Raw genomic sequence first — 14,597 nt, 5'->3', positions numbered from 1 at the left:
AATAATAAACGGTTAGCTGATTCAAGTCTACAGCAAGTTCACAAAATTAATTGAAAACTTGTATCAACCAAAGCATTGTTTATATTTGCTCAACAATGATTTTATTCAACTAACAATATTGTCCAATCAAGGTAGTCGTTTTGTAATTATTAACAAATATACATTTGTCCCAACTAGAAGTCTTAAATAAATTGCAGACTTTCGTGAACTATATATTTATTTCGCCATATCCAACTATGCCACTTGATCACTATAACCAAATCTTGGTTATTATAACTAAACTTTTTTCTGGGTGTATTTTTGCATAGAACACCTTTCCGCGTAGGCGGACCAAATGTACCAATTGAATTGGATAATGTAATTAATTTTTGTACTAATAATACTAATATTGTATACGATACTCGTATCTGTAATAAGAAAACTTTGTGTAATTTGTTCGGATTTTGAGGATTTTCCATTTATTTGTGAGGACTTTGGTAATTTTTTTGTGGCAACAGTGGTAAGAATAGTACTAAATGTCATAAGGCAAACAAATGTTTTTCGTGTACTTAACCCCGAAAAACGTCAATATCTTGGCGAAGTTGTAAGCACAAGCTCGAGCTCTACGCAGAAAATTACTTCTGAAATTGCCTACAGCTGCACAGCAACAGAAACTTTCAAATCCGTATTCATAATTATCATGTTCTTAATTTTTTTGGATTACATGTGAAATCGCAAGTCTACTGAATTCATGCGACTTATTGCATAAAGCAGACCACAGGCCATTTAAAAACCTAATTATAATCTACACGTATGTATATGGCACAGGTAACGTAACAGTCTTTTTCTGTCCAACTATTTGTTGTAAATATTGACCTCAAAATTAATTTTATCAGTTCAATAAAAAGGTAGATCTTGAGTTATATATAGGGTTGCCAGATTCTGAAACAGAGAAAGGAGTACATTTCTATTTTCGATAGAAAAAAGCAGTACAGAACTTAAAAAAGGGGTACAATTTTTGTTTTAATTTGTTTGTGCAATTTATTGTTACAAATTACCATTATTTAGGTACAAACAAACACGGATATCATAGAAATCCTTTTCAAAGCAACAATAAATGTTAAAAATAAATAACTTAATTCTACAAAAGAATTCCAGGCTATTCCTGAATGTATGGCAATTTTTTTATTTTATAATTTTTCTGATTTTTATACCCGAGCGCCCTGCACCTACCTGCCTACGACCATGCTTACACCTTTTCACTATCGCACTTAGGGCCGGTTGTTCAATGCCTGATTAGCACAAATCGGAGGTAGAAGCTCCGGTTAAATACAACGACTGCTTTATCGATCACATGTTATATGCATTATGTCGAAAACGTCGATAATGATGTTTAACCGGCAAGTAGTGAAAACCAGACATTGAACAACCGGCCCTTAACTTTACTTACTAAGGGCCGGTTGTTCAATGTCTGATTAGCACAAATCGGAGGTAGAAGCTCCGATTAAGTACAACGACTGCTTTATCGATCACATGTTACATGCATGATGTCGAAATCGTCGATAGTGTAGTGGTAGTGATAACCAGACATTGAACAACCGGCCCTTAGTAGTGTTCGCCACAATATGAATGGCAAAGTACAGGGCGTTAAATAATAACTGTCGCAAAGGGTTTTCGAAAAATAAAAGAGTCCTTTAAAGATTTGGCGAAAAAAAGTATTTTTTGCTAACTTTATAAATAGTTTACTTTAATTTTATTAATTAGTTTTAAAACTTTAATTCTTATTTCCATTTGCCAGCTTTGGGAGATAAGTACATGCTTTTTTCATGTGTATTTTTTCTTAGATTTTGTATAAAAACAAAAAGAAAACTGTATAGGTATAGGGTTGGTGGAATGAATGGCCTCCTAGTCACCAGTTCCGAGTCTTTTCGATTGCTGAGTATGAGGCCTTATGTTGGACAAAAGACGGAGTATAAAGGAGCCAAATGGAGGAAATTAGCCTATGGTTACAGAAGATATCGTCTCTACACACGAATAAAGGTGCGCTAGTGTTTTGACGGCGAAAAAAGACGCGTAAAAAATTTTTCGAAAAAAGATGCTTATGAAAAACTTCGGCGAAATATGTTAAGAGTCCTTGACGCTGAAGTTTTTTATGCGTCTTTTTTCGCCGTCATTTTTTTGAGCCCGCGCCTTTATTCGTGTCTAGTGACGGTATGTAATAAAGTAACCGACGAAGACTTGCGTGCAGCTTGAGCTTTTCTCTCAAAGTGTTTACCGCTGGTAAACGCAAATGAAGGTTAAAATTTAAAAACTTATTAATAAAATTTAAGTAAAATCTGTGCATAATTAACAATTAACTACTTTTTTCGCAAAATCTATAAAGTTCCCTTTTATTTTTCAATAAAACCTGTGCAACAGTTATTATTTTACGCCCTGGAAAAAGGAGTACAAAAGAAGTACAAAACTAAGAAAGGAGTACATTTCCAGATATTTTTTTGGGAGTACAAGGAAGTACATTACAATAAAGAGGAGTACGTTTACTCCCAAAAGCAGTACGTCTGGCAACCCTACTTATATAAGGAGAGCAGAATTTTTCGATAATATAAAGCAGCTTCCAAAAATTGTAATGTAACAGTCCGCTGTTGAAACATTTATAACTCCTAAACAACAGGTGGTACAATATGTTTTGGGTATGCTATATTAAATATTGCCACATACTTATGTTTTCTGATGCGATAAGAAAAACTATCAGAAAGTTTTATTTTAGCGAGCTTCAGCGGTATTTGAACAGCACTGTGAGCCAAAACGTATTAGTAACAGTACCTACGCGTTTTGGGCCATATGATCATTTTCTTTAATTTATAGTCAGAAAGAATCAGCACGAATCGGAATATATTTATAATATGTATTTATAACAAAAGCCTATAACGAAGGAGCAATTACATTGTAAAAAAAAAAACATTAGTAACAAGTTATGGTTCTGATATTTCGGGCCGCTCAAGGAGCCCGGACCCGGGGGGATTCGCCCCTTTCCCCTCCCTCTCGACGGGCCTGCCCCTACCGTTACCAATATCTATATGTCTCGAATATGAGCCAAATCGGATCATAAATACGATTTCTAGTAATAACTCGACTGCACCATCACCTGGCGTTTTAAGCTGTGAACCTACCCTGGGATTCAGTAATTCAGTCTCATCTCAAGTCACTAAACTTGAGATTAGAAATTAGTGACTATTTTGGTGACTTGAGATGATTTGGCTATTCAGTAGGAGAGAGTCACAAAAAGTTCACCAAAAATGTGTGGTGAAAACAAACACAGAGAGTCAACTAATACCGTTTATGTATGCCTTTTGCCGCGCCGCCCGAAGAGTCGCAATGGCCGAGTGGTCAAAGCATTAGGCTGCCGGTCGAGAGGGTCCGGGTTCGAGTACTCCTCGAAAGTAGAGGATTTTTGATATTTTTTTTATTTAGTATTTTTTTTTATTAGTCAGCTGAAAAATTAGTGACTTTTTTGGAGACTAGAGACGTGAGACAGCGCACTGAATACCAAATAGTCTCAAAATCCAAGTTCACCATTAGTGACTAGAGACCGCTTACTGAATGCCAGGGCTAAACTATACAAGGACCCACTCAAACACATAAAAAATGTTATTCAAATCGTTTTGGTCGTTTAGGAGGAGTTCACACACGTACCGAAGAATTACATACATGCATATGTATTTACAAAAAAAGTTTCAATAGTTTTGGAAGGCAGCAAACCCCATTTTTCAATAGCCCCCACTTTTCTCCATAAGCATGAGATTGATTTCAATTATTTCAAGACCAAGTTTTACGACTCTACGACAACTACTTCCAGAGATATGAGGTATGAAAAATTCGACTTCTATGGGAGATGCCATACTTCCTTGATACATCGAAATTATTATCAGCCTACAACCATCCCTGGAATGTCTGCAGTAGGTGTTCTCTTCTTCTTTTTCTTTATTGGCGCTGTAACCACGTAGGCGATTTTGACCGAGGCCAAAACAGCACGGCAGTCGTTTCTCTTCTGTGCCAAATGGCGCCAATTGGAAATGCCAATGGAAGCAAAGTCTCCACCTGATCTTTCCAACGCAGATGATGCCTTCCTCTTCCTTTGTTACCACAATTGCGGCCGCATTGAATACTTTCAGAGCAGGAGCGTTTCTGTCCATTCGAACGACATGGCCAAGCCAGCGGAGCCGCGGAATTTTAAGTTGCTGCACTATGTCTTTATCGTTGTAAAGCTCATACAGCTCATCGTTAAATCGTCTGCGGTATTCGCCATCGCCAATGCGTAAAGGTCCGTAAATATTTCGCAGAATCTTTCTCACGAAAACTCCAACAGCCGCTTCATCAGATGTTTTTATTGTCCATGCCTCCGCGCCATACACCAGTGCAGTGAGTGTGAGTGACTTATAGAGTGTTGTTAGCGCGAGGGATTTGGTAGATAACTGACGCTCAGGTGTCCCAGAGCCTTTATTTATAACAAAAAAACTCTTAACCTACACATACATAATTCTTAGCCTTACCATAGTCATGGGCGTACGCAGGTACTGGCTAAGGTGGGCGCAGTGGGGGTGTTTCAGAAACTCGAGAGTTTAATTTGACATTTTTTTGTTTACTTTTTCTTATTTTCATTTAGTTTGCTCCCGTACTACAGGATTTAACACACACACACATAAGTCTAGAATATCAACCGTTTAGCTAAAAAAAAACAAGAAATGAGTATCGATAGAACTTTTTAAGCTTATTTCAACCATACCGAAATTATTTGGTGCAAATAAAAACCAAAGCCAATAAAAGAGGTTAAATTTGAACTTATCTATTTTTTATGTGTTTAATATCTCGGAAACTACTTAACCGATAAAAAAATTATTGATGCTAAGTTTCATCATAATTTAAATGCCTTTTTTGCGACGTATATACCATAACCAGTTTTAAAACTAATTTTATATAAACGCCATTTANCCATTTATAAAAGCGTTGTATATTAAAAAGATTTTTTTATATTATTTATTATATTTTAGTTTCGCCAGATAATTTTGGTAGGGTTGAAATCAGCACAAAAAGTTCTAACGAGCCACATTTTTGGTTTTTGCATCGCTAGATTGTTGATATTGTAGACTTATGTGCACAGAACGACATNTTTTATTTTGTTTTTTAGTATTTCCGGACTAAAAATATAAAAAAGCATATAAATTATATACATACATGAAAGACAAATTAATTACCTTTATTTTAACGTCATTAGTTTTTTAACAGGTTATGTTGTTCAGNATTGTAGACTTATGTGCACAGAACGACATCGGGCTAATTCTGCTTAAATCCTGCAGTACGGGAACAGACTAATTGTCGTGAGTTTAACGAAATTTTTGGTGGGGTACGAGTTAATGGTTCAATGAGAACACTTTATTAGTTTGTACTTGAATTTTNACTTTTTAGTCCATTTATAAAAGCGTTGTATATTAAAAAGATTTTTTTATATTATTTATTATATTTTAGTTTCGCCAGATAATTTTGGTAGGGTTGAAATCAGCACAAAAAGTTCTAACGAGCCACATTTTTGGTTTTTGCATCGCTAGATTGTTGATATTGTAGACTTATGTGCACAGAACGACATCGGGCTAATTCTGCTTAAATCCTGCAGTACGGGAACAGACTAATTGTCGGAAAGTTTGTTGCAGGTTTGGATTATCAAAGACACAAACCAAATGGGGTCAAAAAATGGGTTGCATTCGCATAAACTCCAAATAAAAGTGGTGTTTAAAGAGAGTTTAACGAAATTTTTGGTGGGGTACGAGTTAATGGTTCAATGAGAACACTTTATTAGTTTGTACTTGAATTTAGGTTTAGGTATGTTTAGCATTCACAGAGGTTTTGTAGAAAAAACAAAAATTAAAACATCACTACAAGAATTTATCGATTTGCAGAAGACACTCGAAGACTATTGTTTAAATAAACAAGTAATGTTTTAACTAAAAACAAAACCGACTTCAATTCTCATGTAAAACTTAAAGATTACCGTTAATTTCTTCATGATCCAATAATCGGATCTAAACCAAATTAGGATAGGACCACCTCTGAAATCGGTTCTGCGATAACATATGTACATAAAAAAAATTATCCCTACGAATAGGTAACCTCCTCCTTTTTTGAAGTCGGTTAAAAATAATAAAAAAATACGATTTTGGTGTGAAGACGAAGTCGCATTTTAAAATTTGCATGCAATTAAGATAACTAACAAATTTGTATTTTAACTCTTCAATAAGTTCATAATAAACTTTATGCAATTTTAATTCCTTTGTAGGGTTCGGTATATTTGAGTTGTTACAATAACAAGTAATTTTTAAGCAAAAAAACAACCGACTTCAATTCTCATATAAAAATTTAGAATTACCGTTAATCTCTTCATGATCCAATGATCGGGTCTAAACCAGTATGGGACCTCCCCTGAGGCACCAGAAAAAAGAATTATCGAAATCGGTTAAAGTGGTCTAAAGTTAGGCGGTAACATACATAAAACAAAAATTCCGATGATTGATAACCTCCTCCTTTTTTTGAAGTCTGTTAAAAAGGGAGAAATTAGTCAGGTAAATTGTTATACATTTTTAATAGCTATATTTTAACATTTCTAATACAATTTACATAAAAAAATTTCAGACGCGCCCCACAGTGGTCCAAATGCTCAATCTAGCTGGAAGAAAATAAAATTTTCGAAAATCTTGGAAACAACAATTTTGTTTGATTATAAGTTAGAAAGTGTCCACAGTGCATAACGGTATATTTGTTTTGTTTTAATTCGCTGAAATAGCTTCGCTTTATGCTTTGAAAAACAGGTGTTTAGTTTGTTCATACAATATTAATTGCAAAGTTGATCTTTATTTGAAAAAGTGGAGTGGTTTTAAAGTAATTTAAAAAGTGTGTATATTTTCTGTGGATAAAAATTATTAAGGCGAAGATATTAGTAATTCTTTCTGTGTATGAATATTTGTTGAATGTGGTAATTTGTTTAGATAACAATTCGTTGTATCACATGAGGTGCCAGCACGTGGCAATTTTTGCAATATTAAAATTCGATTAAAGTTTTGGGTAGGACTTAATCCGACTTATGCTGTGGTTAATGAATTTTTGTCAAGGCAATTATATCAGCTTTTCAATGTTTGCATAATCAGCTGCCAGTTTTTGCCTAAACGATTTTTTTTTCCTCACAGTGGAAAATGCCGATAACAAGGAGGGAACTTTACAATGTTTGGTGTAGTACGAAACAGCAAAAAGAAAAAAGCAATGCTGTTTTAGCATATATTTTCAATTATATCGGGGTTCAAAGTGAAGAAAATAATGAATACAGTAAAGATGTGCGGCAATCTGTTTATATTTTTATATCCATTTTGAAAAAAAAGTGGACGCAGGCCCATCGAACAAAGCTTGTGTTTGAGAATTCTGCTCCGTCAGAAGCGTCTGCAATGAAAAAAAAAATAAATTTTTCTTTTAAGGAACCAGTACCTTACACTTTAAATGAGGCTTTAGTTTTATATATTGATGGAGGATACACGAAAAGCACGTATAACCTGATGCGTTCGGGTGCAAAAAGTCGCAATGCCAACATCTACCCCTCAGACAATAAACTCTTGGGGGCAAAAATGGAGTGCTATCCAAAAGATGGTATCAAAATTTGCGATATATCGGCTGAAGTGTCTTTGCAAAGTTTGGTAGATCACACTACAAGAAGACTTTTAGAGCAGCAAAGAGAAGTTTTAAGGCACTACAAATGCAATGAGCTTGTTTTGACATTTAAGTGGGGATGTGATGGCAGCAGCGGCCATTCGCGATATAAGCAAACGTTTAATGACAGTAGCGAAAAAAAACAGACGAATTCTTGTTTGCAATTTGTTTGGTTCCCTTGCAACTCAAAGAAAATAATAAAATTATTTGGCACAACCCACGTCCATCCTCTACAAGATTTTGTAGGCCGATCAAACTTATTTTTGAAAAAGAAAGTAAGTCATTGGTTGAAAAAGAAATAAATGCCGTAAAAGCTCAAATAGCTGCGATAGGTCCAACTCAAATTTTTGAAGAAGATGAACAAATTAATGTCACTCATAATTTTTATTTGACAATGATTGATGGGAAAATATTCTCGACAATCGCGAATTCTTCTTCACAATGTTGTGGAATTTGTGGAGCATCGCCAAAATTTATGAATAACCTGAGTGCAATAGAAACATTTGACCCAAAAGAAAACCTTTATGAGTATGGCTTGTCAACATTGCACGCTTGGATAAGGTGTTTTGAATGTGTTCTTCATATTGCGTACAAGCTAAATGTTCAAAAATGGCAAAGCAGAGGAGACTCCGATAAAGTAACAATAGAGGCAACAAAGAAAATTATTATTGATCGCCTGAAAAAAGAAATGGGCCTGCTGGTTGATATTCCTAAGCCGGGATGTGGCACAACGAATGACGGCAACACGGCTAGAAGATTTTTTCAACAACCAGCTTTAGCTTCCGAAATAACTGGTGTTGATGAACAATTAATAAAGAGATTTGCAGTAATTTTAAATACTATGTCCTGTGGCTTTGCTATTAATGTGGAGGCATTTCGAGATTATGCGATGCAGACAGCACAGCTGTACATACAATTGTATTCAAGGTATTATATGCCATCGAGTGTTCACAAAGTTCTAATGCATGGGGCAGACATTATTCAATATGCTGCACTGCCTATTGGAATGTTATCCGAGGAAGCCTTGGAATCTCGAAATAAGGATTTCAGGAATATCCGAGAGAATCATACAAGAAAAATGTCGCGAGAAAAAACAATGCACGATCTCTTTCATTATCTACTTTTATCATCGGATCCTCTTATATCATCTTTTTCAACCAAACCTTCTCTTCGTTATAGCAGTACAGAGCCTTTATCTGAAGAAGTAATAGCATTACTTTCAGACGCGTCTGACGGGCTAGTTCCACACTCAGAAGTCGATTCAGAAAGTGGTGTAGATTCTGATTGAAGAATTCAAAACATAGGTATTTAATATTTTTTAACACACTTAAACTATTTCTCAATAAATCATAACGTTTTATAAAGTCAAGCAAATTTTATTCTGGCTACAACTATGAGATACACATTTTACCGATTGCTCTTATTTTTGATGAGAACATCCATTTTGATGTAAACATTCAGCATGCAAAGTTTCTCATCGATACATCTTCGCAAAACCAAGATATGATTTTTTTCCAGCTAGATTGAGCGTTTGGACCACTGTACCACTGGACCTTTATACCCGAATGGGTATAAAAAGCGACTAGTCACTTTTAAAAAATAAAAATAAAAATTTGCGCCAGCTGAGATTCGAACCGTGGCGCTCAGTTTTGTCAGGCGAACACTCTCTCTGTGTGCCAACGCAGCACATGAAATTTCATTGACGAAGTGCTTACACATCATTAAATCGTTAATAGTACCCGTTAGAGATGAGTTGGGGACTAATTGATCTCCAACAGTACACGTATGAGACTAGTTGCGACTAATTAATGCCGAATTGTACCCGATTGAGAGTAATCTTGGAATACTCTCTTTAGAGATTAGTCGCACAATTTTTTGCAGGGTAGTATATCTAAAACAAGTTGTGTTTTTGTATTCTCCAGCAAAAAATATCCAGTAACTTGCCAGTAACCAAATTTCGGAGAGTAAGCCAATATTTACTCCCAATGAGTGAAATATGCAAGAAAGTACGAAAACGCAAAATCAGCAAGAAGTTGCTAGTTTTATGAACAGCTGATTAATTTGTTATTTTCCGATGCAATTTTCTTAGAAAACTAGTATTTTCCATCTTATTATAAATTTAAATAGGTTTATTTTGTCAATAGCAGCTCTAAAGGCACCACAAACAATTATTTTGTTAATGTGAATAACATTAAGCATCATGCCATCAGCTGTTTTTCTTACTTGCAAATAGTTGCTAGTAAAAATTTATCCAGTAAAACTTGCAAGTTCAGCTGTCATTTTTTCTCTCTAAATTTCCCCTCTTTTGCTAGTTTCTTGCAAGTTTTTGCGTACGAAAACGACATCCAGTAAAAAACCAGTAAAATTAGTACTGGATTTACTGGATAGTGCGTACGCAAACAGGGCTACAATGCCCGCCAAACACTTTCCTGGGAAACGAACTATATTCGCTTTTCACATGTACACAATCGGCTTCTTACACGTATACAATCCGAACGGCAACGAAGTTTATTTAATTGCATGCAAACATTAGACGAAGCTGGTTGATGTCGCATTATTGTGTAATAAACACTGAGTAAACTATGTAATTAGTAGTAGTAGTAGTAATTTTATTTATTTTCTTCAGGTCCTGAATTACAGAAGCTTTGAGAAATTCAAACAAACTTAAAAAAAATAAACCATATAAATACACCAAATGTCGTTTAAAAAAATTATGTATGGAATTGACAACAACAACCACGCTGTCGAGTTTAAATAGCGGCAAATCAGCTGCACTTGATAGTAGCTGGTTGAATAAGGAAAATGAATTAGCAACAAGAGTTTACGGGATGTACATAGCTCAGTGGTTAACGCTTCTGACTTTGAACATCGAATTCGCAGGTTCGATCCCTGCTGAAGTCTAGAAAAAGAAGTCTGATGAGGAGATGTGGTGATCTCCGAAATAGTGCTATAACTTCTACCGCTTAGACTTTGTTGCTTTTTCAATTTATAGGTAAAGGTAATCGGTTTACCTTTCTTTTGATATATATTAACAGTTTCAAATCATTTATGGTAGTTCAGAAAAATTAAGTTTTCTTACAACTTTGCAAAATTTGACAAGTTGGACCTACACTTTGAAGGTGCACCTGGCGTTGAAGGTGCTGAGGGCGGAAGGTACCCATGGTGCTCCTGGCGATGAAGGAGCTGAGGGTAGAAGGTACTGGTGGTGCTCCTGGCGATGAAGAAGCTGAGGGCGGAAGGTTCTAATGGTGCTCTTGGCGATGAAGATGCAAGCGTTGAAGGTGCTGATGGTGAATCCCAAATCTGTAAACAAACAAAAATATCAATTAAAATTTATAACCATGTAAAAAGTCTCAATACANGTATTCTCCAGCAAAAAATATCCAGTAACTTGCCAGTAACCAAATTTCGGAGAGTAAGCCAATATTTACTCCCAATGAGTGAAATATGCAAGAAAGTACGAAAACGCAAAATCAGCAAGAAGTTGCTAGTTTTATGAACAGCTGATTAATTTGTTATTTTCCGATGCAATTTTCTTAGAAAACTAGTATTTTCCATCTTATTATAAATTTAAATAGGTTTATTTTGTCAATAGCAGCTCTAAAGGCACCACAAACAATTATTTTGTTAATGTGAATAACATTAAGCATCATGCCATCAGCTGTTTTTCTTACTTGCAAATAGTTGCTAGTAAAAATTTATCCAGTAAAACTTGCAAGTTCAGCTGTCATTTTTTCTCTCTAAATTTCCCCTCTTTTGCTAGTTTCTTGCAAGTTTTTGCGTACGAAAACGACATCCAGTAAAAAACCAGTAAAATTAGTACTGGATTTACTGGATAGTGCGTACGCAAACAGGGCTACAATGCCCGCCAAACACTTTCCTGGGAAACGAACTATATTCGCTTTTCACATGTACACAATCGGCTTCTTACACGTATACAATCCGAACGGCAACGAAGTTTATTTAATTGCATGCAAACATTAGACGAAGCTGGTTGATGTCGCATTATTGTGTAATAAACACTGAGTAAACTATGTAATTAGTAGTAGTAGTAGTAATTTTATTTATTTTCTTCAGGTCCTGAATTACAGAAGCTTTGAGAAATTCAAACAAACTTAAAAAAAATAAACCATATAAATACACCAAATGTCGTTTAAAAAAATTATGTATGGAATTGACAACAACAACCACGCTGTCGAGTTTAAATAGCGGCAAATCAGCTGCACTTGATAGTAGCTGGTTGAATAAGGAAAATGAATTAGCAACAAGAGTTTACGGGATGTACATAGCTCAGTGGTTAACGCTTCTGACTTTGAACATCGAATTCGGAGGTTCGATCCCTGTTGAAGTCTAGAAAAAAGAAGTCTGATGAGGAGATGTGGTGATCTCCGAAATAGTGCTATAACTTCTACCGCTTAGACTTTGTTGCTTTTTCAATTTATAGGTAAAGGTAATCGGTTTACCTTTCTTTTGATATATATTAACAGTTTCAAATCATTTATGGTAGTTCAGAAAAATTAAGTTTTCTTACAACTTTGCAAAATTTGACAAGTTGGACCTACACTTTGAAGGTGCACCTGGCGTTGAAGGTGCTGAGGGCGGAAGGTACCCATGGTGCTCCTGGCGATGAAGGAGCTGAGGGTAGAAGGTACTGGTGGTGCTCCTGGCGATGAAGAAGCTGAGGGCGGAAGGTTCTAATGGTGCTCTTGGCGATGAAGATGCAAGCGTTGAAGGTGCTGATGGTGAATCCCAAATCTGTAAACAAACAAAAATATCAATTAAAATTTATAACCATGTAAAAAGTCTCAATACATACCTTAAGAATGTGACTAAGTCGCTACTGTTTTGCAATCTAAAAGAAGAAATTACATTATAATTAAATAAAATTGTTAAATATGTATTCTTACCTTCAAAATTTTCGCAAAGTGACATTTCTTCACAGTATGTATACTGTCATCAAAACTCCGATGTTTCTAACATGCTCGGTCTAACGCATAGAATTCTTATTAGAGTACGAATTCTTATCGGGTATGTAGCTCTAACAAAGGGACATTTTTTTGACAGTTCGAACAAAAAATTTGTAAGTGTGTGGGTGTGATGACTAAAAAGTTGTGAATGTGTTTGTAAATCGTTTGAATTTTAGGGGAAAGTAGTGAGCCGTGGCTGGCAGGGACTGATCTAAAACATATGTGTTGCACTACACATATTGTTGGTATGTATAACTTATCTATAAAAACACTTAAACCTATAGTGCCAGGAAGTAATAAAAATAAATAGTCTACGGTTTCGCTTGCATTTTAAGCCAATCCCATTTCATAACATTTAAGAAATGCATACGTGACTATTTCCATACAACCTGGCATTGAATTCGAATGTCTATAAAGACCTGAGATTGCCAACTAAACAACCCTTTGCTCATATTATGCGCATGTGCACTATGTATGTTTGTATGTACAATGCCGTTGCACGTGCGCACAATTGACAAAACTCACCGCGATGACAATTGATATAAAAATGGCAATTGCAATTTGTTGGTATTCACAGCAAAGCTCAAATCATGCCAATTGTCATTTTTATTGTCATGACCTTTTGGGCAGCTGACAAGGCAAAAACATACAGTGCGACAATTAAATAAATTTGTGAATAAAATATAAAAATCGACTAATTTCAATGGCAGAACAAATTTTAGTTATGTGCGCAGCCGTGCTTCAGGAAGACGATCAAAAGCTGGAAAGGAAGCGGCTTTTGAGGGAGCTCAGGGACGACAGCGACCCGTTTTCGATGCAGGAGATAGTTTTTATGCAAAATTTTCCATTTCCTAAATCCCTTTGTCGCGAACTAACGCAACAATTGGAGCCACGCGACCCTCAGAAGTCCGCCATCCTTTTTTTAATAAGATTTTTGGAGAGTCTATGCGCATGGTTCATACCAGAATTGTGTAGGAAACAACTTCCAAATTGCGATGAGCCAGCCGTCGGTGTCGCGCGCCATTCATCACATCTCAAAGCTAATAATGGATAATAAGGGCGGCGAAATAAGGTTCCCCAAAACTTCAAAATAGGTCTTGGAAGTTAAAAAATGGTAATAAATAGAATTTTTTAAAAAAGGTAAATTTATTTAATGCTATACAATTTTTTTCAGCTTTTATACGGCATTTAAGATTAAGTGCACGATAGGTGCCGTTGACTGCACGCACATAGGGATAGTCCATCATCAACAGACCCAAGTAACCCTCTATGCATGTATATGAAACGGTAAGGTTTCTACAGCATTAACGTAGAAGCTGTAAGTATTACTACATATTTTTCTTTACATACAGTAATCTTATCTTATAAATATTATAAATGTGAAAGTTTGTATGTTTGGATGTTTGGGAAATCATCACGCGGAAACGACTGAACGAATTTGCATGAAATTTTGTACGCAGATAGCTTATGGGCCAGATTGGTTAATAGGCTATTTTTTTTAAGAGTTGCCGCCTGTTAAAAAAGTTTCATTTATTTAATATGCTGGAACGACTGAATGGATTTGCATGAAAATTTGCACACAGATAGCTTATGACCTAGATTGGAAAATATACTACTTTTCTTAAGAGTTTCCACCTGTTAAAAAAGTTTCATTAAATTAATACACGGAAACGACTGAATGGATTTGCATGAAATTTTGCAAGCAGATAGCTTATGACCTGCAGTGGAAAACAGGCTAATTTTTTGGAGGAGTTGCCACCTGTTAAAAAAGTTTAATTAAATTAATACGCGGAAACGACTAAACGGATTTGCATGAAATTTTGCACACAGATAGCTTATGACCTAGGTTAGAAAGTAGGCTACTTTTTTTAAGAGTTGCCACCTGTTAGAAATGTTTAATTTAATTAA

At 35.5% G+C, this 14,597-nt stretch overlaps 1 long non-coding RNA gene across 1 annotated transcript; it reads right to left on the bottom strand.

The window, feature by feature from the left end:
- Positions 1 to 12,259: 12,259 nt before the first annotated feature.
- Positions 12,260 to 13,257, bottom strand: LOC108361014 (uncharacterized). Its single transcript, XR_001847214.1, has 3 exons — positions 12,630 to 13,257; positions 12,539 to 12,574; positions 12,260 to 12,477 (listed from the first exon to the last, which is right to left on the bottom strand). It is a non-coding gene; the product is annotated as an uncharacterized LOC108361014 (long non-coding RNA).
- Positions 13,258 to 14,597: the final 1,340 nt, after the last annotated feature.

This window comes from Rhagoletis zephyria, unplaced genomic scaffold, assembly GCF_001687245.7.
Source record: "Rhagoletis zephyria isolate East Lansing unplaced genomic scaffold, Rhagoletis_zephyria_1.1 Rzeph_scaffold_00680, whole genome shotgun sequence".
In the NCBI taxonomy this organism is placed as follows: domain Eukaryota; kingdom Metazoa; phylum Arthropoda; class Insecta; order Diptera; family Tephritidae; genus Rhagoletis; species Rhagoletis zephyria.
The sequence above is the reverse complement of the archived record's forward strand: the minus strand, read 5'-3'. Positions and strand labels throughout refer to the sequence as shown.